Here is a 25,409-nt window from a genome sequence, read left to right as displayed (position 1 = left end):
CTTCCACCCCCGCTCCTCCTCCCCAGCATAAATCCAAGTCCTGCTTCCACACAAACATTTCAATGGGAACTGATATCTGATATTAAATACTTCTTTGTGACTTTGCAGGAGTGGTGCTGAGTGCAGGCAGGTAACAGAAGTGATGGTCTTGTTTGATAGAAAGAGATCAGCTGCTCCACCAGGCAATTCAGGAGATACAAGTGAAGAGGCCATGTCTCAAGAGTGTTGAAGGACCTGAGGATCATCATTTGTGCACCTCCACTAGACAGGCCATTAAAGGTGAGCAAGGCAAGTTATACATACTCCAGGTGAGTATATATGGGCGAAGCACAAGTAGAGACTATTTGTCTAACAATCTTTGTATTAATGCGAATAAGACCAAACTGAAATTTCATCTACTAGTAAGACTTCAGAGCCAATCACAGAGCAAAATGTGATAAAAACCTTCTTCCTGTCCTTTGTGGAAGTAAACCCACCAGGATCTGGATCCTACTGATTACTAAACAGCTGATTCACATATAATGCAAAGGCAGGGGGGAAGGGGGAGTTGTGTAGCTTCAGCTGGGGTAAATCAGCATATTGATAGCTCTGAGTCAGTTCACACCACTCCATTTAAAATCTTGAAACAAAATTTTCAATGTACTTCCTTTGGGAAAAGTACACCAAGTGAGAAAAGCCCAGCCAGTGATTACAGAGAGTTCCTGTTGGCGCTGTTCATCTGCAGTCATTTTCTAGGCAAAAAGCCTTTTAGATAAAAGTAGCATTTCCATCCAAACAACCTGGACTAGTTTGAGTGGGGAAGAGGAAGGGTGAAGGGACAGAAGAGCCGACGAAGTCTTTGTTCTATTTAAAGCATTCCAATAAGATTTCAACCACAGAATATGGCAACAGAACTGATCACAGGGGAAAATGCAATTAAAATACCTTCCTGCATTCTGCAGCCACAAAATCGTTGGCAAATCACTATAATCTGGCTTTGCTGAAGTGGAGGGCATGAGTCAATGCACCAGGAAAGAGTTTCAGCTAAGTACTTTTCAAGTTAATAACCTTGCTCAGGGACAGTTCAGTGCCTTTTATACCTTCCCTCGTAGAAACTGGGATCCAGAAGTGACTTTTCTTACTGTCCTTTGGTTTCACTGCAGTGCTGAAAACTTGAAGAGACTCAGTTCAGTGACTGTCTATGCCAGTTCAGGTGCAGCAGAGAGAAAAATTGAAGATTCAGTTGATATATTCTGTCACCATTTTTTTTGCCTTTAGATTTTGTTTCTGTCTTATTAATCATAGAATCATAGAATAGTTAGGATTGGAAAGGACCTCAAGATCATCTAGTTCCAACCCCCCTGCCATGGGCAGGGACACCTCACACTAAACCATATCACACAAGGCTTCATCCAACCTGGTCTTGAACACTGCCAGGGATGGAGCATTTACTACCTCCCTGGGCAACGCATTCCAGTACCTCACCACCCTCACAGTAAACATTTTCTTCCTTATATCCAGTCTAAACCTCTGCTGTTTAAGTTTCAACCCATTACCCCTTGTCCTATCACTACAGTCCCTAATGAGGAGTCCCTCCCCAGCATCCCTGTAGGCCCCCTTCAGATACTGGAAGGCTGCTATGATGTCTCCACGCAGCCTTCTCTTCTCCAGACTGAACAGCCCCAATTTTCTCAGCCTGTCTTCATACGGGAAGTGCTCCAGTCCCCTGATCATCCTTGTGGCCCTCCTCTGGACTTGTTCCAACAGTTCCGTGTTCTTTTTATGTTGAGGACACCAGAACTGCACACAATACTCCAAGTGAGGTCTCACGAGAGCAGAGTAGAGGGGCAGGATCACCTTCTTCGACCTGCTGGTCACACTCCTTTTGATGCAGCCCAGGATACGGTTGCTTTCTGGGCTGTAAGCACACACTGAAGCTGGCTCATGTTCATTTTCTCATCGACCAACACCCCCAAGTCCTTCTCCTCAGGCTGCTCTGAATCTCTTCACTGCCCAACCTGTAGCTGTGCCTGGGATTGCTCTGAGCCAGGTGTAGGACCTTGCACTTGGCACGGTTAAACTTCATGAGGTTGGCATCAGCCCACCTCACAAGTGTGTCAAGGTCCCTCTGGATGGCATTCCTTCCCTCTGGCGTATCAACAGAACCACACAGCTTGGTGTCATCAGCAAACTTGCTAAGGGCACATTCAATTCCATTGTCCATGTCAGCGACAAAGATATTAGACAAGACTGGTACCAACACCGATCCCTGAGGGACACCACTCGTTACTGATCTCCAGCCGGACACTGAACCGTTGACCACAACTCTTTGAGTGCGACCATCCAGCCAGTTCTTTATCCACCGAGTGGTCCACCTATCAAATTGATGTCTCTCCAATTTAGAGACAAGGATGTCATGTGGGACAGTGTCGAACGCTTTGCACAAGTCCAGGTAGATGACGTCAACTGCTCTACCCCTCCTGTCCATCACTTTTGTAGCCCCGTCATAGAAGGCCACCAAATTGGTCAGGCAGGATTTTCCCCTAGTAAAGCCATGCTGGCTGTCACCAAGCACCTTGCTCTTTTTCATGTGCCCTAGCATGCCTTCCAAGAGAATCTGCTCCCAGATTTTGCCAGGCACAGAGGTGAGACTGACTGGTCTGTAGTTCCCTGGGTCATCCATTTTCCCCTTCTTGAAAATGGGGGTTATATTTCCCTTTTTCTAGTCACCAGGAACTTCACCTGTCTGCCATGATTTTTTCAAATATGATGGCCAGTGGCTTTGCAACGTCATTTGCCAGCTCCTTCAGGACCCGCGGATGGATTTCATCAGGTCCCATGGACTTGTGTACATTCAGGTAAGATTTAGGAGACTGGTTTTGTAGATTACAAATTAACTTCGAGCAAGAACAGCCAGCAAATCCATTCAGACTGAAGCAAGAAGGGTCTTCAGGCGGGTGTTTGTAGGCTTTCTTTAGAAGGGCTCCCTGGACACACAAAGGGAGTTCATTAGTGGTGGTTTGTATATCACTGTTGCCATCTTGTTGATAGCATGCTTGTCTCCAATCTTCTTTGTCTGAGTCCAATTCAAACTGGAATTCAGACCAAAGTAATAACCAGAGAGGGATCCTCACTCATTTTTTCATCTCCTTCCAAACTCCTTGCTTGCAAAGGTAGTTCTTAGACTGCACCTTTGACAAAAAAGTCTTCCAGTATTGCTTGTGCCTGGACCGAGATTAGTGTTCCCAAGGTTATTTATTTGTGTGTGTACATGTACACTGAAGTTGAATATTAAGATTAGAAGGAGTTCTTGGTTCTTTCTCATCAAAGACCTGAACACTCCCTGACCCATCAGTGACCTTTTAGGTGATGCTGTGGGGAGACTAAAATCTTCAAAAAGGCAAAGGCTCAATACCATGAATGTTACTAGATGCCGAGAAAGCCTTTGATCGGGTGGAGTGGAATTATTCGATAATAATCTTACTACAGCACTGAATTGGAATCACTTCTGGAGCTAGACTTCTTTCTCTACATGACCTATAGCAGATGTCAGGATTAATGTAGACAAGTGAAAAGTTTTGTTCTTTTCTGGGAATAACACAGGCATTCTATCATAAAGCTAATGAACAGGGTTTTAGCAGAAAGATTACTAAGGTTACCATCCTGCTGAGATGATCATACCTTGCTATTACAGATGTAAATTGGAACGCTACCTTCCTGAAGAGATGAGAAAAAGGTTTTGCTGCGTAGTGCTTGAGACAATAAACTTTGGGGCAGAATGGTAATGGAGAAATGAATGCATCAAATTAAAACTTGGCAGGAGAGAAAAAAAAAATAAAACCCAAAACCCTTGGGTTTTTCCCCCCTAAATTTTTAAAAGACACATTCTCCAGATGTAAGGAAATGAATCATTAGAGAGTAAACCTGGCATTATCCCTGTATTGAATCTCAGGAATGAAGCAGGATTCATTCAGGGCTGCTTTTTCTTTGAGGATGGCAAAGATTAGCTGATTTATGTGAGAAATTTTAAGAGATTTTTTTTCCCTAAGATTTTACAGATTCCCTTGTTTCGGGATACAAGTCAGGTTTTGTGGCCTTTTCCTTTGCTTTTCCTTTTTCCAGTAAGTGTCATTGTAAATCAAAACCTCCAACAGATTTTTCAAAAATTCGTAAGTCTTACTGTCAGTTCATCATTATAATCAGTGTAACCTTTTTGTTGCTTGTTTCAGTGCACAAGCCTATCTTATACATCCCAAAATCCACAAGGGAAAAGAAAAGCCCTGTTTGAGCTTTACCCTGTGATGTAATATCTCTTTCTTTGTACTCCAAAATTTTATAGGCCTCCTTTGCTATTGTGCCTTATTGAAAACTCATGCCTTATTTGCTGTTCATTATTATCTTTTCAATATTTCTGCTTCTTAAAATTCTTTATCCTCTTCAGCATTTGTTTCGAATGATTCTTTTCTGCAAAGGTATGCAATTGCATTTTTTAAGGGAAATGGCACAGTATTATTATCTACCTGTTTCTCTAATTCTCTTAATCTCCATCATGAGCTGTGTGTTGTCCAAGAGAGATGTTGGCAAAGTATATTAGTTAAGAGTCTGCAGAGCTCAAGTGTCTGGCATTCATGGATGATGCAAACAGGTTTAAAGACAGGAGAAGGTATGCTTGAACTTCTGTTTACTTGTCTAACAGTCAAAATTAATAAACAAATAAGGAAGACAGTTCATCCTAAACACATATGATACTCTGCTGAAGTTAATCCTAAAACAGTGCTGCTGTATTTTTAATGCACTTGCAAAGTTTCATCTGCAAATTTCATTAATATACTCCTTTAGATCCAGGATGGCTTCTCCTCAGGAGTCTCTACTTTCTGCATCATAAAGTTGTCTTCACTATAATTTAGGAACCTCTGCGATGATGCATGTTCAGCTGTATTTGTTACTCAACAGATGTCTGGGTAGTTAAATTCCTCCATGAGCCTTTATCAGTACTTCTATTCTGGGATTCCCAACTGGTTCAAGATGTACTTCTCCTAGACAGCAGCAGTACCACTGCTCAGAGATCAATATGCACAGCTCAGGTCACCCTTGTTCAGCCTGGATCTAGAGTGGCTGGTTACCCCGACCACCACCAGTTCCAGTGCTCAAGGTGACCATGTAAGCCTGGAGTCAACATCTTGTTGGTTCCTGCTCAAAAAGGACCTGGTTATAGGGGCAGCTGGGGATAGGTCCCACATTCATAATTCTCAAGACCATCTGCTGCAGTAACTGTCACTGCTCTTCCTGTGGGGCTGCTGCCTGGGCCTGCTGCTCCTCCATAAATTTCCACAACACCTGCTGCTCTCGCTATTCCTTCATATATTACATGTACAACAGAAGCCTGAAAACACGCGCTGCTCACACTTCATTTAAACAGCCACCTTTCCGACATAATGTGTTGATTCCAGAGCCACCCCTTTGAGCAGTTTGGTTTCAATAAAACAGGCATGATAACGAGCTAACAATGCTGAGGGTGAAACATCTCTTCAGACCTACCCCAGGTTCTTCAGCTGTCTCAGCCATTCTTCCCATTCCCTAGGTCATCTCTTGTCTTGGAGAACCACTTGTACCTGCCTTAGTTTCAAGGACTCAGCAGGATGCATTTAACCTTCTGCCAGAAGGATCAACATCCAATAACAGTGTGGGCAAGTTTTAGGCAAATGATGCCAGCCTGGTCTATTCCCATAGGCTGCTTCTTTGCATTACATACTATAGGGCTTTCCCTAGAGCTGGTCAAAGAATAAAATAATAATCTGATTTGCAACTAGAAGTGCTGAATCGGAATCACTATGATTCACAGAGTCATAATATTAATTATTAATGAGTATTCAGCCTACTGGTGGGTATCTGTGAAAACGCTCCCAAACCCTCAGAGTTTAACATATTTTAGGCTGAATGATATTCACCCAGGCATTTACATGTTGTCATTTTTCCATCCAGAAGCATTTTTCATCCAGAGATCAGAAAAAAATCCCAATTGCTTTTTGGCTTTCTGAGCAATCAGAAATGAATAAACACAATAAAAATAAATGGTTTACTTTGAACAAGCTGAAAAGCAATTGTTCTTTTTCTGTGCTGGCTGTGCACCTGTAAGTATTAAATTTACAGGTGCTGGAACTGGTCTGCAAAACATGTCATATTAAAAAGAGGATTATGCTAAGCCACTGTCCATATTTGAAAAATCATGGCAGTCAGATGAACTTCCCGATGACTGGAAAAAGGGAAATATAACCCCCATTTTCAAGAAGGGGAAAATGGATGACCCAGGGAACTACAGACCAGTCTCACCTCTGTGCCTGGCAAAATCTTGGAGAATATTCTCCTGGAAGGCATGCTAAGGCACATGAAAAACAACAAGGTGCTTGGTGACAGCCAGCATGGCTTCACTAAGGGGAAATCCTACCTGAACAGTTTGACGGCCTTCTATGATGGGGCTACGGATGGACGGGGTAGAGCAGTTGACGTCATCTACCTGGACTTGTGCAAAGCGTTCGACACTGTCCCACATGACATCCTTGTCTCTAAATTGGAGAGACATCAATTTGATAGGTGGACCACTCGGTGGATAAAGAACTGGCTGGATGGTCGCACTCAAAGAGTTGTGGTCAACGGTTCAGTGTCCGGCTGGAGATCAGTAACGAGTGGTGTCCCTCAAGGACTAGTCTTATTCAACATCTTCGTCGCTGACATGGACAATGGAATTGAGTGTGCCCTCAGCAAGTTTGCCGATGACACCAAACTATGTGGTTCTGTTGATACGCTAGAGGGAAGGAATGCCATTCAGAGGGACCTTGACACACTTGTGAGGTGGGCTGATGCCAACCTCATGAAGTTTAACCGTGCCAAGTGCAAGGTCCTACACCTGGCTCAGAGCAATCCCAGGCACAGCTACAGGTTGGGCAGTGAAGAGATTCAGAGCAGCCTGAGGAGAAGGACTTGGGGGTGTTGGTCGATGAGAAAATGAACATGAGCCAGCTTCAGTGTGTGCTTACAGCCCAGAAAGCAACCGTATCCTGGGCTGCATCAAAAGGAGTGTGACCAGCAGGTCGAAGGAGGTGATCCTGCCCCTCTACTCTGCTCTCGTGAGACCTCACTTGGAGTATTGTGTGCAGTTCTGGTGTCCTCAACATAAAAAGAACACGGAACTGTTGGAACAAGTCCAGAGGAGGGCCACAAGGATGATCAGGGGACTGGAGCACTTCCCGTATGAAGACAAGCTGAGAAAATTGGGGCTGTTCAGTCTGGAGAAGAGAAGGCTGCGTGGAGACATCATAGCAGCCTTCCAGTATCTGAAGGGGGCCTACAGGGATGCCTAGGAGGGTCTCTTCATTAGGAACTGTAGTGATGGGACAAAGGGTAACGGGGTTAAAACTCAAACAAGGGAAGTTTAGATTGGATATAAGGAGGAAGTTCTTTTACTGTAAGGGTGGTGAGGCACTGGAATGGGTTGCCCAAGGAAGCTGTGAATGCTCCATCCCTGGCAGTGTTCAAGACCAGGTTGGATGAAGCCTTGTGTGACATGATTTAGTGTGAGGTGTCCCTGCTCATGGCAGGGGGTTGGAACCACATGACCTTAAGGTCCTTTCCAATCCTAACTGTTCTCTGATTCTATGATTGTATTTCCACCTCCCAGCAAAGGCATAGCTAAACTCTGCTGTAATTTCAACTAGCCCTGTTCTACACTGCAGCAGCTGGGGAAGTTGCTCCTTTGGCATGGGAAGCTTTGACCCCATTATAGGAACCTTTCTCTGAAGCCTAAGTGCTTCCTTCTTCATTGAAAATTAGCAAGAAAGGAAGGAGGTGAAACTATAATCTGAAAATCTCCGTCAGTTTGGGGATATTTGCTCCTCTGTTCATTTTTTTTCCCAGCCACTTGGACTATGCTGATAAAAGGGATGTGTTTCAGGACATTACTTGCTATATAAAAAAAAATAAAATGCAACCAAAAGGAATTGTTTCTTCCTTTTCAACAACTAAATTGATCTCTTTGCCCATACCCCTAATTAAGAATACGACTTCTTCTGGCTAGCTAGCAAATATAAAGTCAAACACCTGTTTACCAGACACAGAGCTATGTGCCTGCCGTTGCTGATCCATCTGTGGAACATAAACATAACTTTCACCAGCTGCTTCTTTTAGCATGGGCTGGTAATGGAAGCCATTATAGAGCATATCAACAACATACTTTCCTAATAATCATGGGCCAGAGCATCACAGGGTGTAAAGTGGCAGAGTCTCACAGAAGGTGAGACTGATTTACACCATCAGAGGACCTCACTCTGCTGTGTTTATTTTCTTCACACTCTTCTCCTTTTAGCACACTTATTTTCTTAGTTTCTAGTTTGTTTCTGTTTCGTTAGGGTTTTTGTTTTTTTTTTCCCATTATATTATACTAATGAGGCAACATATTGTGAATAACTCCAGGGCCATGCTCAAGCAATAATGGATAATTACCTTGGGTACCATACAGCCTCAATATTAATGACTCTGTGAAAACCTCTGAAGATTCAGAGGTGTGATACTGCAGACTCCAAATGAATTTGGGCCAAATGACTCATTCGTATGAACACGCTCAACTCTACTGACTTCAGGAGAATTATACCTGCTTTTGTTTGTTACTGTAGGTGATTCACAAAATCATGCCCAACCACGTCCATGCTCTTTGGATTTAAGTTGAGCTTGAAATCTGACAGTGCAAACAGCAGATTCCTTTTTGTCCTGCATGAAAGCTAGTGTCTTACAATTGTAATTAAACTGCTGATAGATCCCCTTATCTTTCAGGCTGCTTCAGGATGTAGTAATGAGGCTCTGTTCCTGATGAGCATCAACATACCTCTTTCCTTGTGTCACATCAGTTAGGCAGGTCAGGATCTTGATGGTGACCCAAGACAACATTCATCCTATGACCAGGCAGTTCATTTTCTTTTCAGTGTAAAGGGCAAAAAGGCCACGGGTCTTTTTGACTCTTCATTTTCTAGTCAGGAGACAACCTGGAACTCAGAAAAGAAATTCCATCAGTACACAAGGCTCTCAAATGGGAAGAACTTGTACAGCTTTAGATGTCAAATTTGGGGAAGCCCATCCTGCTGAGTTCAGCCTAGAAATGGTAGTAGTCCCTCAGACTTACCATTAGAATTTGCTTTCCTCTTAGTAATTTTGTAACACATGCTGAACACTGAATGACACTTTCCAGGACTCCAGCAATTGCAAAAATCGATGCTCACCTCTAATATATTCCGACTTAAAGTGTGCAACCTTGTTTAAAATGCACTGCTAAAGCATATATTTTCATGTATCATTATGATGAAATGCATGATAACCATGCTGAAAAATCAAATTATCTGTGTTAAGGTGAATATTACAATGTGACTACTGCCTGCTGTGCTGCGAATGAATCTTGTAAACACAATCAAATCTCTCCCTTTCTCTCCCACTCACACACAGAGAGACACATGCATGCCCTTGCACAAGAAAAGAGATTCTTCACCTTCTGCCATCGTATTGTCACAGCAGCTCATGTTTATTGTGAATGACATCTTCAGCTACAACTCAGCATGAGCTCTCGTATGCTGGAACTAAACATCCTACCAGGAAAATCAGCAGTGACATTAAAGTTGTTTCATGAATAATGAAAAAATAAATATCACATTTACTGTTGGTACACAAAACGCTTTGTTTAACTAAAACTGTTTTCAGAGAAATTCCAGGTCTCAGAGGGTAGATACTATTTTATTAACTGTGAATAGAGAACTTTTTTAGATGGAGCTGTTTTCATTATATTGGTAATCTTCTCAATTATACAAACAAGAGAACATGTGATCTGTACTATTAGTAGGATACAGACTTCTCTCACAAAACTCTGCACTCTCAGAAAATCACAAACCAGCAAATCCTCCATGCTTGCAGCCAGTCTTTCAGCCACTTGCATTCTGTATAAGGAGGTTTAATATGTCTCCTAAGTCTAAATTTGAGTAACAACAGTTTTAATCATTTATGAGGGCAAAAAGGCTTCAGAGACAGTAATGCAATTACATAAGCGTATAATGCAAAAGAGAATTCAATTGTCTTGATGCCATATAAGGCAAGCTTATTACAGGATCCCAGCAAAAGACACTCAAAATGCTCAAAACATGACTGCACAGTGTCCAGAGTTCTGCTGGAAGCATCAGTGTGTGCTCCTGCCAGATGTCAGAAGTTCCTAATCACAAATTTCAGGCAGAAGAAACAAGCCTACTTTGAATTACGGGGTTACAGTGACCAGAGATTTATATAAAAATGATGTGTAGTGGAAATGCTATATTTTGTCCTAATAAGGACTGAGCAAACACACTTTTTTCATAGTATGTGTCAGGCAAAAGTGAAATCTTACAATGACTCCAGGCTTTGTGCTAGACTGCAACCTGTGATCCTAAAATGCAAAGTTTTTTAATGAAACAAATAAAGTTGCTTCCAGAAGTGGAAAACAGTCTCACTACTGTCCCTTAAAAAAAATAAAAAGGGGGTTATTACCCATTTTTTTTTAATGTTTCATCCACATTCACAGCAAAAACCCCAAGAAATGTTCAAAGTGCCAGAAAGTATGAAAACTAATACCAAACACGTTGTCAATATCCTACTAACCAGTGTTTATCAACTTATCAGCATGGAAATAGTTACTCTCAGTAGAACTTTCTGAATGGCAATCATTAACAATCAGCTTCACAAACAGTGTAACTTGTAAGATACAGGCTTAATATTAATGATTTAAAAGACCCACCTTTTCTTTCAAGGAGAGTGAACAGATTTGTATTTTAGCTTTCACTGAAGCAGGCACAAAACCAGTGTCTTTTACATAAACCAAAGTCTTCCATTTTTTATTTAGAGTAATATACTTTATGACTCCTTTCTTGTGAGTTCAAGTTGCCTGTATTCCCTATTCGTAGAGAAAAGCTCATTTCCTGCTAAAAACACACATGTATTTACTCTTATTTGCTTAACAGCATTCTAAATGGCAGTAGCAAAAAGAGCAATAAACAGAAATAATCCACTTTACTGGTACCTGCACACAGTCTCTATTCCTTTTTACTCGTTGCCTTTAAACAAGACAGAAAATAAAAAGTATTTTAAGGAGATGAGTCAAGGTTTGTTATCTTTGTATATCTAAGGTGCTTTAATCTAAAGTACAGTATCTCCCACTACTGTTAGGTGGGCTTAGGCAGGCGGTTTAGAGTTCCTCCTTACTAGCTGCAAGGCCAAATCATTACTTGAGAGAGGGACAACATTTAGATCTGATATGCAGGAAGAGGTGCATCAAGTATTGCTTCTCGTGCAGTCAAAAGAGTTAAAAGTAATCAAATGTATAAGCAAGTAAAACCTGTGTATTAATGAGGAATGTGTCAGTCAATAGCAGTGCAAGCTGTGTTTCCATCTATTATACAAGAAAGGTAAAGTATTCTACTAGGTCACTTAGTTACTTCAACCAGATGGAATCCAAAATGTTCAGAAAATTAAAAATCCATTTATTCCTCCAAAGTTGCATTCCATCTGTTTTCAGACATTTATGGAATCTTTTTTCATACAGGATATGGCAACCACTGGTGCCTTGGAAATATTTCTTCCCTGTGAAGCTCAGAGAAACCCAGGCCGTATAAAGATGGCACTGGATTAAGCTCTTTTTTCAGGTGCTCTTATTTCTCTTCTAAATAGAGGAAACTCTAGTCTTGTTTTAAATAGAGGAATCATAAAATCCAGTGTATCAGTGTCCGCAAAAATGCAACAATAACTTTTACTCTAAATAAAAGATAATAAATAATCAGGCTATTCCTGTTCTTTCCACCTTGAAAATTTTAACTTTCCTGCCAGTCTGTTTCTCATTTTCAGTTTGTGGAGACAATAAGAATGATTCAGATGCTATGAAGGAATGCAGCCTGGCAAGTAGTGATCTCCACCCTGAAGATAAAAGTGACAAAACTACCCTAGGAGTTACGAGCACTAGCCTTCATCAATCATTTTTCAAGAAATATTTTATTTCATTCAACTACATATTGTGCCTCGATCTAGCTGAGGTATGGTCCCCTTCCTTCTATCCTTGTTCTTAGCATCTTCAGCTTCACCAGATGGAAGGATATCATCTGGCATGCAGGCCAGGCCAAATTTTCTGTATATGACACAAACATCCACATTTCCCCAGTTTCCTTAGGATCTTCCTCCATTTGCAGTCAGTGGCTCATTCAATAGTCCAGCATCAACAAGCATTATCCTTCTAGGTGGAGGGAATATTCTATCTTCCATGTGAAGCTCACCCATAACGCAAGTACAGGCTGTACCTATATTGTCAGCTAGGTTATATTAATACTTCTCTCCTGATTATCCACACCTCATGTTAAATCACTCCCAGTTTCTGTGTTGGAAGGAACCAACTGCATCCCTCCAAGGTGAAAGACATTCAGCAGGTACCTGGACTACTACTTACAAGTCAAAATCACAGTGGGTTTGAGGATGTTAAACAGAGTCCCCAGGTGCTACATCAGCAGTCCTTTGCACCATAAACACTTTTCATGCCCTTATGCCAAGGTCCAGGTTACTTCAGAGTATGCAGCTGGGGGGATATACATGTCTTCCATTATCTACATCTGCATTTTGTTCACTTCTCCAAATCATTTGGGTAGCTGACAGGTAACTGTCACATGGAAAGAGAAAGCACTGAAAAATCCCAAGGCAGCAGATCAAACAGCAGAGAGCTGGCTTTTAAGTATAAGACTGCATTTAAAAAAACCCCAACAAACACTGAAAAATAAAATCACAAATGGTGGATGGTTTGTTTCGGTCTTTGCGTTTTGTTTTGAATGTCGGGTCATGTCTTCACATTTTCTTCTGCAACCCCAAGGGCAGGAAAAAAAAAAGGGGGAAGTTAATATTCATACTCAGTCTCATGCTGTCCAAAGCTGACACTTAAAAAAAACCCCACACACAAATTCAGTGAGAGTATTACAAGACTGAAAACTGGTACCAGTGACATCAAGTTCTGCTATAATAAGCTTGTACTTTTCACCACTTCAGAGCTGAAATCCACCAGGTTTGACTTGGGGTTGAGGACCACATGCTAAAAGATCATATTTAATTAGCAGCAGAACCAGAGATCAGATTTTCTCCATTTTTGACAAATATTTTCCTTTTATCATTGGGAAACTTGACAGTGAGGAAGCCTGCTGCCCAAGATGGACAAAACGTGTCAAACTGGCAAAACTAGGAAAAATCCCTAACTGGTGCATGAAGGGCTGTCAAGGAGCATCCCAGGAGTGCAGCCACCCACATGAGGCAGACACACATCTCCCTGGTGTCATCTTTTGCCCAGACAAATAAAATACCTCTCTCAAGAGTTAAAGCTAATTAAAGGTTTGCTTTGATTGTACAGGGGGACTTGGACCCGCACCTCCTTATCAGCTGAAGCGCCTGCACTGCTTCTCTTTAGTTTTACCCATTCCCTGCTAAGTTTAGAAGAAAAGCCAACGGCTGTGGCTAGTGACAGAACGAGGTTGGCAGCTGAAAAACTGAGATGCCACGTTTCAGTATATAATTTTCTTTCCACAGTGTCTCTCCCTAACTTTCCTCTTTAAGAGGCACTTAAAATCCATGTGTCTGACTCAATTATTGTTATTGTAGCTACGGGACAAAATGTGATGCTGATGAGGGCCTACCTGTCTAGTTAGCTTCCCTTTCTGGATGCTTTCTTTCTTTGATTCATCATTGCTTTTGACACATGTATTGTCTAAACTATGTTCAAGAACAAGTCTCTAATACATTTAATGGAAGAAGGTGAAAAATCAGAAAGTGGCATTACCAGTTGCATGCATAAATTTATACACTAACTTTAACCATCCTATTTCTGAGAAATAACTTACATAGAAAGCATGGGTTTATTGCAAATTAAGAAAAACATTTGCAGTAAAATTAAGAATAAAATTTCTTTGCTTCCTTTGATCAGGAGAGCACTGACATTGCATAAATGCCCTGTCTTTATGAACTCATCTAGAAATTCTATGCTCCTTCAGCATTCAGTACATTATCAGATCATACCCGAAGTACTATGAATTCATGCCCCAGAGGGCATGATCCCAAATTTAGAGTCATCATCATTCTGTACATTTTCTGCTCAGTTGAAGGTTTTATGATACAGGCTGAATGTCTTCTCAGGACAATCCTAAAAATAAGCTAATGCAGTGGGGACTGAATTTATTGGACACGTACACTCACCTTCAGCTGATGCTCTCCCTAGGTCAGTTCTCATGTGATTGGCAAGGGATCGTGACAGCTTGTATCTTCCTATGAGAAACCTGTGTAGACACTGGTAATTAGAACTGCCACTCAGTCCTCCCTGACAATAGCTGCTGCAGTGGCTCTGGGCCTCTAAACTAGTGACTGCCTCTGGAAAATCCTGTTTCCCAGTGTCTTCTCCTCCATAGGCACATACCTAATTGCATGTAAACATTCTGTAATTTATTGTGCGACACAAAAACATGGGTACCTTCAAGCTGAAAATACAGTGATTGATAAATACTGAAAAACTACACTTCCAAAGTGTCACATACGATGTAGCTCTCCAGCTGCTTTCCCTGACTGGCTGCTGAAGTGAGGATGCTTCCTTAGTAATGGAAAATCTGAGAAGGGTCTCAGTCTCTTTTTTTTTAGGAGCCTAAGTCTCAGTCAAAATTATGAATGTTGAGGCTTGTGAGTTCAGTTGTGGAAAAAAATACTCAATTTCTGCTTGAAAATACCAGTGCCTTGTCCCTGTAGTATTCTGCCTCAATCATCATGACAAGAAAAAGACTCTATTACCTGTTAGTATACCTTTACCTGTAATTGATTTATTCACAAACTGTTAATGACTGCAGCTAATAAAGAAGAGAAAATGAAAGTAATGTAATAGGAAAGTGCACATGAAGCATTTCCAGTTCAGGGTTGCATTTGCAAGAGGCTAAGGATAAGGCAAGATATTTGGAAATATTTGCAAATAACAATGAGGCTGAAAAGTTTTGTTATACCAGGATATCTACAGAATGAAACTTGGATGCTATTCTCTGCTTTGCGGCAGTTTGGATATATCATTTGAGATACAGCTTCCTTGTCTGTGAAATGGGGCTAACAATAGAGCTGTACTTTCCGTGCACAGTGCCCAGTTATTTAGATCTCATCATGTTAAATAGCATATTTTTTTTCCCTTCACTAGAGAAAAAAAAAGAGTCAGAATGAGGCAGTCAGGAATTGTTGAGATCCAGGGTTGGAAAAGCAGTGAAACCTAATCTCCAGACCATGGAAATCACTGGAAATTGACTTCAAAACACTTGATTTCAGTGGTTTGGGGATCAAGGTTTAGGAGAACAAACTTACCACATGAAGACAAGTCTGTTTTCCAGTGCAATGCTTGACTTCTTGATACAAGCAGCCTGTCAAACAGCAGCAGGCTGTACCTTTGGGGCAAGCATATACTGATGGGTTGTATACAGTAGTAGGGTGTCCAGAGGCACCTCAGAGAAGAAGTTCCCACTCTGTTCTCCCCACAGATTGTTCAAGAAAATCCCTATGGTTAAGCAGAAAATATATGGCACCAGACCAGGTGTGCTGAGAAGCTAGGAAGCCAGTCTGTGAGGGAAGTGGCAGGCACATGGACCTGCTTCTACTTCCTATCCCTTCCCACTCCATCAGCACCAGGCCCACTGGTTATGGGAATTTCAGATGAATTTCAGAATTCAGGGAATTTCAGAATCATATACAAGTGCACTGAGAGCTGGAAGATGTTGCAACCATTACAATGCTGGGTTAATTTCCCCAGTAACAATCCAGGCCAAGAAGAGTGCAGCACACTGTACTGAGCATCTTGATAAAGTTTTATGCAACCACTCTTCAAAACCAACCCAGAAATGGCAGTGCTGTATTTTTAGACAGATAATTACAAGGGTACTCCCATATATGTGCTACAAAATGAATCCAGTAGTGTAATCATGCAACGGGTCAGAAATTACTGACTGAATAGTACTATTTCCTTTTTAGACTTCTATTATAGCACAGTGGCAGTGTAATTGTGCTGTATTTGGGTAATGCTCCAGCACAGTGCACAGGGGTGTAAATGTGGAGCTCCATCTCTGTTCATAGACACTTATTGTTGAAGCCTCTGTCCATCACAGACACAACACATCCTTCATTTCCATCATTACTGAATTGCATTCAAAGATTCCATGAAATCCAATAACAAACCCACAGATCTCTATCCCATTGACTACACCCAATTTTCAGAGAATGCAAACCCCAATATGTTGGTAGTGCCAAGTTCATCCAAAATAGCCCATAACCCTCTTCTCAGGGATGGGGAAGATAGCAATGTTAAAATCTAACTAGCAGCATGCACACCATTAATCTATGCAAAAATGCATTTTAGGCAAGTCACACAAAACCCAGAACATACTACTGCAATCCCAGCAACACAGGTGGAAAATGAAATCTAAAGGAAATGACATCTCAAGCATTGAAGTACAGTTATGGCAGCCAAGTAATCTGAACTCTGCCCTTTCAGACAGCACACAGTATCATTGCACTTAAGAGCTCATGGTCTCCATAGTATTCCAATTTTAAAATAAATAAGTTTTTGCTTATTATTCTCTCCTACCACTCTTCACTACTGTGTAATAATCTCTATACTAGTTGTCTATGTACTAGAATAGGTACCTTATGGCTTTCTGAGAAAAATATTATGTATTAAAGATGCCCACCATTAGATTTTATTTTTCAACTATATCTGTTTAGCTATTAGCAGAGGCTGATTAATGGAAAATTCTTTTCAGAGAAGTTTGTGAACTCTTCCTTTTCAGAGGTCTTTTTGTCTGCCACTCCTAGTGACCACTCTGTCCCAACTTCAGCCTTTCCTGCTCCCTGCTGATGTGGTAAAGGCACTGCGTGTACCCAACAGGTACCAGTAGTCAATCCCTAATTACATCCAGACCCATTTCATTTCAGATTTGATTCAAGAAAGCTTACTAACTTTGAGAAGTACCTTATTATGATTCTATGATTTCCACTGGTGCATTCATGAATACCAGCATCTCCCCTAGCAGGAAAAGGTCAAAACTACCTGAAAGTTTACAAAGACACAAAGGACAGCTGGTACCCTGGGAATGTTCTTGGTTTACGTAACACAGAAAGACAGCTAGAAAATGATTCCTGCTGAACCTGAATAAATATGCTTGCAACATCATTAATGGATTCTATTTCCTGTAACTGAAAGGCAATTTGATAAATCATCCTTTGCCATCATGCCACTAATTGCATTGGGTTCTGAAAAAAAAAAAAAAAACCCAAAACCAAACCAAAATGATTTTTTTAGGAAAGCCACAAATCCTGAAGGTACACTGCTGGCAAGCCCTGGAGTGTTTATATTACAAGCCAACCAATTTAAATAATCCCCAAGTTCATTACGTTCAGCTAGATGCTCAGGAGAGGTCCTCTCTGCCACTGGCTTCCAAGAATACACTGATATAGTGTGTCTTGTTTTTCACAACTGATAGGTTTTGTGTGGGTAGAAGTAAATTACAGTAGCAGGATTTTAACAACTGCGGAAAAGACTGTAAAACTTTCTGCCCCCTATTAACTACTGTGTGACTATTAGGTTTATGGGCAATGTTAACATTGCAGCATAGGAACAAAAACATTGTAAAAGGTCTCCAAAATGTTGGGAAGCAATTTTTCCCAAGAGAGGCAGGAGGCCCTTCCAATCCCAGTAAAGTATGGAAGGGGTCATGTGGCACACATGTAAAACTGGATTAAACTCTCTGTTGCTAAGTAATTAAACCTAAGTGTAAACGTGGGCAAGTGCTAATTTTAAAACCAAGGTCCCTGTTCAGAGCTCCAAAATCTCTACTGAAAGTTCATGGAATATGAAAGCTGCTTCTTTAAAAGAAATCAGCTTGCAGCTCCCCAGAACAGAGCCCCTGGGCAAGTGGTTCAAAATATGATTTTTATAAACAAATCTGACATAGCAAACTTAATGCAAAACCCTATGCATATAACATTGCTTATGTGTGCAACTCGTTTAAATTATAGCTGTAGAGAGAAGGAAATAAAACTGGCATATTAACCTTTGGCACAACAGTGCTCACATACTAGCAATGTTCAGCAGCAGATAATATTATTGTGACTCCCACTAGTATTGTCATAGTGAAGGGTCTGTCAGAATTCATGTTCAAAACCTCTACTGTCAGAGATTATTAATTCAGCCATAAGCATCTGTTCCAGACCTACCTTGGCATGTACAGTCTTAAGAGCAAAATCTTTTTTACTGCAACTTATCTTTCTCCATTACCATTGCATTTAAAGTTGCTGAATGTAAAAATAAAATAAAACAGAAATTCATGAAACACAGCATTTCGTCATCACCATCATATTTAAAACACTGAATGCAAAAAGAAAACAAACCAGAAATTCATTAACTATAGCATTCCACAGCTTACTGCCTTGCTTCCCAAATGTCCTTTTTAAACAATGGTCTGCTATTTCTTCCTCAAGAGAGAGGGCCCCCAAGGACAAGCTAAATGCATGAGCAAGATAAACTTAAAAAACAATTTATAAATTAAATTTAAAACTTTCTCAGATTTTTTTTTTGAATGCTCTACCTTATTGAATACATTCCTATATAACTAACAAAAGCATAATATGAAATGAGCCTTCCTTATTAAATAACTAATGTGACTAGCTTTGACAATGTCATTCAGGCCCTGGTGTGTGTTCTCAGCCTATATGCTCCAATACATTCTGGGCAAAAGTTTCAGACACAGTACTTACACAACAGCTTAGGATGTACTTTGATTTGGTTTCTTCATGTATCTTGAAAATGAAAACCGGTTCATTACATACGAAAGCCATGAGGCTTACACATGAGTAAAGCTGATTTACCTGGAGAGCAGTTAGTCTTCAGAGTGATGGTAAATGAAAATGCAAGCCAGCATAGGTCCAAGTGAGAATATTCCTTGGCTCCTTATTTCAGAGAGTGACTCATAAAAAGAAAAGAGCTAAACAAGTTTACAAAGTTGACATTAAGTGAACTAATTGTGAGAGATAGTAAGTATGACAGCAAGACAAGTTTTGGAGTCCCACTCCAGTTCCCTTGCCAGTGAAGCAAGTGCAGACCTGCTGCTATGCTGGAGGAGATAATGATTGAAAATATAATCTAGTTGTTGGAAAAACCATTAGATTTAAGAGAAGTTACTTTACCAAAATATCACAGGGCCATCACAAGACACATTTATATATCTTTAAATGACATCTAGACAGATTGGTTTAAGCAAGCCTCACTTTTACTTCTATGTGGAACAATCTTGAGAGCCACTTCTATTTCCCCAACTCCCTTCTACTGGCAAACCCTAGGGCCAAGCTGTGACATGGGCAGTGCTAAACAGGAATACATGATGTACTCTAAGTACTGCAGGATTAAGAATGTGATGTCTTTTCTATCCTTACTTCCTCCGATCAGACTGGGACAAATAAGGACTGCAGAAGCTGCTATACAAGTTGTACCTAGCACAAGGCCAAAGATCAATGTATGTGAAGCAGAAGGGAAAAAAAGACTTTGAGTTCCAAAAATAAGCTGCGAAGAAACTTAATCCTCAAAGGTCAGATGTACATCTGAAAGGCCCAGGCTGTGCCTTTGTATCAGAATGTTACAACATTAGCCCTAATGACTTAATAGTTTTGCCCTTGACTTGTGTCAACAGGAACCTATCTTATTACATGGTAAATTAGTTGCTTCCAGCCTACTCCAGACTCTTCGGTAAAGGAAAGACAGAGGCACTTCTAGCAAAATTAGAAATGTAACCCAGTATCTAAACAGTATTGCTTAGTATAAGTATTTAGTAGCATTTTATTTTTTGTACAAGTGTTTGATTAAAGGAAGGCTGGACACAGCGTGGGGAAGAAACTACCATGTTTGGCATTCAAGAGCCGAAATTAAAAGGAAGGCATCTCCATTGCACACTGTTGTGCAGTGTCATCAAAGATCATCGTCTGCTCCAGATATCAAGGGATAATGAGCCGGGGTCAGGAGTAATGATGGTAGGCTCTAGGTAACAGGAGATGCTTTCTTATGCTCCTTCCCTTCTCTCAGAGAAGTCTGCATCCTTTACAGGCTTTCTTCACATCCACAGAGAAACATTTTCCTAGTCTGGCACATCACAAGGCTACCAGGTGACCAAGGCGTGCTAGCATTCAGAGCCTCACCTTGCATAAAACAAGGACAAACAGTAGTTTCTAAAAGATTACTGTTACCAGGCAATTGTCTCATTCTATTTAAATTGAGATATTCCATATTTTCTGATTTATCTGGAAGGCCTTGCTTCACATCTGTCCTAAAAAACTGTCTCCTGTCAGTGAGACAAAGGGCTACTTTTCACAACAAATACATAAGAAGGGAGAGACATGCTTATACAGTTATTTAAGTCTTCTTTAAGGAGTTTTACAGGCAAGTAAGATGCAGCTCCAGACAGTAGACTTTTAAATCATTTAAAGCTGACATAAGCTGATCCTAGGGACAGTTTATAATCATGTTTTTACTTTTCACTTCTGACAATTACAAATTGTATTAGCTCCACAAGTATTCCTATTCACCAGTATTGTCAAAGTTCATTCATCCCAGCCTCATAACAGTACACCAATCTTTTGCTTTGCCAGCCTCCATCCATTACCTTCATCCAACTGTTACCAGCCATAAAGGGAGCGGCAGGAAAGATCTACAGCCTGCAACCCCCCTGCCCCCCTTCATCTGCAATCTGTGGTAGATGCAGTTCCCCATGTTTCAATGCGGTTTTCAGACCATCTCAGCTTGACAGGAAGAAGCCTGGCATCCTCTAAGCATGTGGCACTTGTAACGTTTGAAGATGTTCAAAAGAAAAGAGAAAAAAAAAGTAAATGAGAGGTCTTAACCATTTTGCATGAAGTTGCATAAAAAGTCTTGGGGCCTAACTTGACTGGAACTGTTTTAAGTACTTCTCTACTACAGCAGCGGTGCGTCATATGAAAGGCTATGTCTGGCATCTATCCACAGTTATAAATAAAAAGCATATTTGTCTTTGGTCATGCATATAATTTAGAAGTCAGACAGAAGAAACCTTTTTTTCTCCTTTTAAATCTGTAGCAAGCCCAAGATAAATTCTTATAAATTGTTTCTTTTAAAAGAAGGAAAAGAAAAAAACTATAACAAAATAGCTTGGCTATTTGGAAATCTGGAAAACAGATTATTTCTTTGGATGGAACAAAGTGTGTGTATGTGTCATCATGACTTTAAACAGTTCCACAGTTCCCCATGGAAATACTTAATTGAAGCTAATAAGATGTGGAGTTATCAGTGGTTTGCCATGATAGATTTCACATGGTCTCCGCAAGATGTTTTACCTCCTTTAAAACTTACTGACCTAAGACTGTGTTAACTGGTGATCTGAGCAGCAACAACTGCAGATACTAAGTCAGAGTGAAATGCTACTCACAGATGGGACAGGAGTTTGGGCAAACATTATAACTCCAACCTCCACGCGACACAAACACTTCTGATTTGCAGCATGTGTGACAATCTCCTATAGGAATCTGCAAAGACAAGACTCACTTGCCTCTTGTCACTTGCAGCATGGGTCAGAATGCCTTTTTCATCAGAAAAATAGGAAAGAAACTATTGCCAGCAGACTACAGATCCCAGTGCAAATCTTCCCTCAATTACCATACTTTGTAAGGTGATCCTACAAGCTCCTCCTCAACACTACAGAGGACCAGGCCCACCTCCTTCCAGTACGCAGGTTAGTTGAACACAAGTACACGCTACGAATATTTTTTACTAGTTACAACAACTAAAAAATAAATGTGCTTTTCTTACATCTCAGGTTAGAAAAGTAAACCCCTGCTGTATCTGACACAGATATACAGTGTATATGTATCTACACAGCCAAATGGGAGGGCCAGTAAGGCATTCTGTATGTGCAGAAACAGGTTATATGGCAGCTGCAAAGTGCAGGTGCTTTGTAAGCACCTGTATACACCCATTTCTGATAATATCTCACAGTAAATTTGGCTTGAGCCAATGTAACTGTGCCACGATACATGATTAAACCATTCTGAAGTTTATGGAGAAGAAAAGGTTTTTCCTATATTGATAGCAGCAGATTTTATAAAGGACTTTGGGTTGAGGTAATTTGCATAACTTTGGCACTCATTTCACACCTACAGTTTAGGTAATTAATTTCACTGTCTTCCTAAAAATGGCCAAATTTAAGCAACTTATCATTATTTTTCTTCAGGAAGAGGAATTTGCAGACCTTTTTGGCATAACCACATTTTCCCTTCAGCAATGTTTTTTGTTTTTTTTTCCTGAAAACATACCCCCTGCACCTGTAAATGCATCCACTGCATATGTTTAATGTTAATATTCCTTTCAAATATACCATCCCCACTGATAAAGTCAAGTACATGTCTGTGGGTTTTAGGGTCAAGTTCAGTGTACCACCTATCAGTGATTACATCTGTCAGTGGCAAGCACAGTGCATTCATTAACCTATAAGCAACCTTGGTATTTAACTTACACTGACCAATACTGTATTCAGTGCTAAGGAAACTGCATGCAAATACCATGATGCAGGAAATGCAAGGATACAGTAGATGCCATGGGATAACACTGCATTTGGAAGTAGATGAGGTCAATATAAAGAGTGAATCATAAGATGAAACAACTACTTTGCAGCTACTTATGGACAGGAACAGCCCAGGAAACCAACACTCAGGACTAATACAACATTCTTTAGGCAGTAAACAAAGTGAATAGGAGCTCTGCATTCATTTTCTCATCTGCAAGGAGCAAAAGCCACCTCCTGAAGGCAATTCCTATCTTAGGTATACAAATTCTGAGACACCTCTGACTCCTCATTGATTATACAGAGAAGCAAGGGCAACTGAGCTCCTAAATGAGGTGCCTTGTGTAGTCAGCAAGAAAAGAATACAGGCTGAACTTTCTGACATATTTCTGTTACCACCGTCCCTATAAGTCAATCTGTAACTTTACGTGTGTTCCTTAAAATACAAGAGCGCCTAAGCTCCATCCCTGGCAGTGTTCAAGGCCAGGTTGGACAGAGCCTTGGGTGACATGGTTTAGTGTGAGGTGTCCCTGCCCATAGCAGGGGGGGCTGGAACTAGATGACCTTAAGTCCTTTCCAACCCTAACTGTTCTATGATTCTATGATTTACCAGGTTAGTAATGTACATTGCTGTAATCAGTACGCAAATTCAGATGCTGTGTGATTCTTTACCAGTGCAAGTTTGCATCCATCTTAGCATATGGATGAACTAAGCAGAAGAGAAGCAAGCCTGATTGTAATTACATTAAGCACTTTGGCAATAAGGAAAAGTTTGTACTTGTACACAGATGGCTTTATGTTACAGTGCTATAAATGTGCCAAGTTTCATGGCTTCACCACATGATGCAGGGAAGGGGCTCAATCCAAAGTCTGTGCAAACCTGCTGAAGAGCTCTAACTGACTGCAGTGCATTTGTATCAGGTTTATTGTAAGTCCACTGGACACACCTGAAAAAAGGAATAGCCTTTTGTACTAAAATGCAATTATTTTTAGACCATTTTTAGCACCTGTTTTGTCTTATTTAGTCCAAGTCTTCATGCTTGGGTGACTGTTTTCCTTTAAAGAAAAACCACTAAAGTCCAGTTTGGGTTGATTGAAAAGACTGAGTGCCCACTATAGCCCTCAGCTAAGCTGGAAACTTAAACTTTGCAGACCTCATGGAAACTACCTGGGGGAAAAAAGATTACATTCTTATTCTATGAGGCCTCCTGAGTGTTTCTGGTGGTTTTGATTCAAGTCCCCTTTTCTGTGACCCTCCCACCCCTACTACTTCATGAAAGTAAGAGATCTTTAAAAGTCCTTAATTTAGAAAAATAAACAAAAATTCTGTCAACCCATTCCCCAGTGTCTCACCATAACTTATTTTAGAGTAATAAATCTTCACCCTGACAGCTCTCTGATGATGCATTACATTAATACATCATAATGACAATACTTGTGATATATGATGGATATATTTTCTGAAAGGGATATCACCTATACATTCCATCTTCCCAGCACAGCAGAAGATTGTTTGCAAAAAGGGGGAGAAGGGGAGGTAAAGGATGTTCTTTACCCAGAAGGCAAAATCTCACTAGAGAATATGGAATTAAGTTGATTGCCCTTGTTAAAATACCAAAGAGAATAAAAAATAAAATGCCTTCTGTGCACAAGCATCTTCTATCAGTAAGATGACCCGTTTGTTCCTCAAATACTGATATTCAGGCTGGAATATAAAAGGGTAATTCTTTAATATACGTGTATCAGTCATGCTAATACAGGAGAAACAGAGTAGGAAATAATCACAGTGACTTTGATAAGGTTGGAAGATTGTGATAATGAGAGGTGCAATATTTAAAAGGGTAACTAAGGCAGTCTGCAAACAGAAATAATTGATAGCCTCAATGAATAATATGGAGAGAGCTGTGTGTGCTCCAAAGAGTCACTTGTTGCTGAAACAAACCAAAATCTTTTCAGTGTCTGAGCACAGAGAAGGCAGTGATAGGGCTTTACAGTAGGAAATTAAGTTCATTTTGACATGGGTGTCTGGCCTTTCACAACACCACTGCACATAAGAACCACATCATAGGCTGGTGTTTGCTCTGCTGGGCACTGCACAAACAGAACAAAGACAATTCTGCTCAACCAATCTAAACTCAATTTCCAAGGTTTAGAATGCAAAATCAGGCCCTGGCTTAGAAGACCCTCCTGCTTGGGCAGAAGGTAGTAGTAACTGCTCCAAAGGCTCATCTTGCACAAATGACAGTATGAGATCTGACAGGCACCTTTGACTGGCCTAAAGTGGCCCTACTGATGCATTTGGCTTACACATACATTAACTGATGACATCCTCAGTGTCCCTGTTCTTGGCATAAAGATCACAAGGCCAGTTAGTCTGAGTCTACCAATAGTCTTCCTTTTTCAGAAATGCCATCTTTCACTATCAGGCTACTGAATTCTCAGTATTTAGCTTAGGTGCAAAGTAAAAACCAAACAACTTTTGAACAACTTTTGTCTTTTTTAGGGGTTTTAAGAGGAATCTGATGTTTTGGTGAAATGCTTGACTTTTGCCAAATGCTTACAGCAGACTCCCTTCAACACCAGAGTGCTCTTGGCTACCCACACTCCACAAGTATCTGAAACACATTTGGACCATGTTATTAATATTCCTGATGTCTTACACTATGAGTGACTGGCTAACTGTTTGAGAATAAACATCTTCTGTGACCTCTTTTCTCTTACAGGCATTGTGCCACTGAAATAGGACCTGGTGGTAAA

Source organism: Melopsittacus undulatus, chromosome 3, assembly GCF_012275295.1.
Source record: "Melopsittacus undulatus isolate bMelUnd1 chromosome 3, bMelUnd1.mat.Z, whole genome shotgun sequence".
NCBI lineage: Eukaryota > Metazoa > Chordata > Aves > Psittaciformes > Psittaculidae > Melopsittacus > Melopsittacus undulatus.
Note: the sequence above shows the minus strand (reverse complement) of the source record.